At 29.3% G+C, this 3,061-nt stretch overlaps 1 protein-coding gene across 8 annotated transcripts in view; it reads left to right on the plus strand.

Moving 5' to 3' along the window:
- LOC106689602 (kelch-like protein 4) overlaps positions 1 to 3,061 on the plus strand; it is an 84,649-nt gene that overhangs the window by 52,212 nt on the left and 29,376 nt on the right. The gene's annotated exons all lie outside the window — the stretch shown is intronic.

The raw sequence follows: 3,061 nt of genomic DNA on the forward strand, positions 1-3,061 counted from the left end.
TATTATTAATTTAAAATTTAAATATGAAAAGAAAATGAAAATTGAGAGGAAGAAAATATATGTAACAATAATAGATGATAAAGAGGCAAAATATAAGTAAAGTATACCAAGAAATGAATAGAAAAAAAAAAAAAAATCTGAAAACACCAATAATAATATAGTGAACAAAACTATTCTTATCCTATATATCTTCTCCTCATTCGTCATCCACGGTCAACTATCTCTCATAATTATATATATATACCTATTTCTAACTTATGATCTAACCTAAAAGTAAAATATACAAAATAGTTTATCCTTGACCAAAAATGAACAATGGCACGTACGAGCTTGCGCTCAGCTGGTTGTGGCAGAGAGAGAGAAAGATCACTTCCAAATTCAGTTTTTCATCTAACCAACAACACACCAGACTCCACATCGATGTCTATCAATTAAAAGCATAAAAGAAACATATGATTTATCTCTCCCTCTCTGCCCGCTACCTCCTGTGCATGCGCCACCATCACCAATGCTTCTGTCTCTCGTCCATTGCATTAGCATAGAATTCAGCTGCTAGTTAAAATTGTTTGTACAAACAAACATATCTGACAATCCCAAATTAAAACCAAAATTATTACATATATTTTATTAAAGTACGAGTCTTATAAGTGTGCCATTTTCAAAAAAGTGAAGTGTGAAAAAGAGTGTTGGAATAATTAAAATGGTCAGGGCCAAGAATACATCAGTGCTCAGGCTACTGTGGGCAGCTTTGAGAGATTTATTTAAAAATTCTTCTATTGAATTTATTGTTCACTGGCCTAACTTGTTCAATTCTTGGTAGATAAAAACAGGCACTATATCCTATTATCAGCTTTTTATTCTAATCTCATAACTATGTAGAAGTTACCACCATTTTTTATCCAGAATGAGATTAATAAGATCCATTTACTGACATCTCCCACAAATAAAGATTAGGAGGCATAGGCTGAATCAAACTCCAATCTCGACCCTTATCTTGGACACTCTGACATACTTAGCCAATATAGCTTCATTGGAAATTGAGTCTACTAATAAATTTAGTAATTTAGTAATAATGAAAATGTCTTATGGATGTGCATATAAGTGAAAAAGAAAATGTAAGATTTGTTTAAACAGCATACAATTAATACCAATAAACAATATATACTGCAATAAACAAATGAACTAAACCATTAAAATATGGTCTCTTATGTCAGCACCTTAGTTGGGTTGAAGACGTATCTACATTTAAATTTTATATATAGTCATTAGAAAATGAGCTTAACAAGCATGAGCTGATCAAAGATGTAGAAAAGTTGCCCAAAGCCAAAATGGGCATCTGAATCATGCCATATTTTAGGAATACTCGGAGCATTCTGTTGAATTGGAATTACTCATTTTTTTCTCATGTCTTGATATTAGATAGTATTATGGAAGCTGGTATCAAGTATAAAGTTAGTTTTATAATATATCGTAGATTAATTATTTATTTTTTACTATATAAATATTTTATTAAAGTTTTTAAAACAATCCAATGTTAATTTCAGATCAATCTATTACTTTTATGCATTGATATTACATCACAATCACTATGTTACTGAATAAGAGTGTGAGTAATCACTTTTTAGTACCATCTACCGTGCTAGGCTATATTCAAAATGGCTTATTTTGTCTTAGTATTAGGTAACCAATTGTGTACCAGGTTTTGCTCTACTTTTTCTGAAATGTGCCTGGTATTTAGTTTAAGGATAACTAGGCCTTTTATAAAAAATTCATAAAACGATTTATCAGCATACTTCAATAAGTATGCCAATGGAATATTGTCTGGTTTATGGATTTGTTTTAAATTTGTGAAGTGTTAATGGAATACACTCAGCCTGTACAATGACTGACTAGTAACATGTATTTTCTTTGTTATAAAAATTATTTCCACACAACTGATAAGAGTTGGACTAAAAAGATAATTGACCTTTGTATTAATCTTAGTTTTAACATTTGTAATGTGCTTACTATATTTGTTCATTTATTAATTTAACTATTAACCAGATCATAGATTTTTTTAGTATCTACTAAGCCTATTATAATATTTTATGACTATTAACATTCAATATTGTTGCTAGGCCTTTTGAAATCAATCTATAATTATGAAAAAACTGATAGTACATTTTATTTTTCTATTGTTTGCTGGTAAGAAAATATTTTTTCAATAGTTAATCTGCTTTACCCGGTTTGACTTTGATAAACCTTTCATAGTTTGTTATATTATGTGATTCAACTGATAAGAGTTATTATTTGCATAATAACTTGAATTTTATTATGAATATTGCATTGTTTCTCCAATATTTTCATCAGGCAGTACACTGACAATAATGTACAAAATTCACTGCCACCCTATTACTTTTTTTCACTTATAAATGGAACCAGAAACCATAGAAATAAAAAAAAAAAAAAAAGATACATAGAAACACAGCATTCTAAAAAAGAAATAACTTTTTTTTTATGGTTGGTATAAAAAAATATCATTTTTTATGGTTGTTTTAATTTTATTTAATTTAATACTTTAATTTTATTTAAAAAATTTGTGGCACCTGTTTGAGAACCACTGCTATAGTGTATTCTGATTGGCCACTTGAAAATTGTATTGCCTCTCCTGTTTTTATTTTTAATAAATTATATTTATTCTGTTACTGTAGGCGGGAGAGTCAACCCTGTGGGTTCGGGAGCCCACCTGGGGCCTACCCAGCCTCTATAAAGTGGGTACTCTTAATTGGGGAAAAATCTGGCGTTTGAGCGTGATCTTGAACAAATCACCTCCTTGTGGTAACCGTTGTTCAAAAAACAGTACTTCCTTACAAAGTACTGAACCCCTGACCCTTCATGGATTGTAGCGGTACAGATTTTAATTTTTTTTAATTTAACAAATTAAAACATCAAGCTTTAAATTTTCAGTGGAATCCTCAGCCTATTTTGTTGAAATAAATCTTATAAAAACAATCATATATTTTTTAAAAAGTAATGAATACTTATCTGGTTTATTTTACTCAATTTTTTTTATTTTTAATTA

This window comes from Halyomorpha halys, unplaced genomic scaffold (genome assembly GCF_000696795.3).
Source record: "Halyomorpha halys isolate HHAL.00 unplaced genomic scaffold, Hhal_1.1 Scaffold1407.1, whole genome shotgun sequence".
In the NCBI taxonomy this organism is placed as follows: domain Eukaryota; kingdom Metazoa; phylum Arthropoda; class Insecta; order Hemiptera; family Pentatomidae; genus Halyomorpha; species Halyomorpha halys.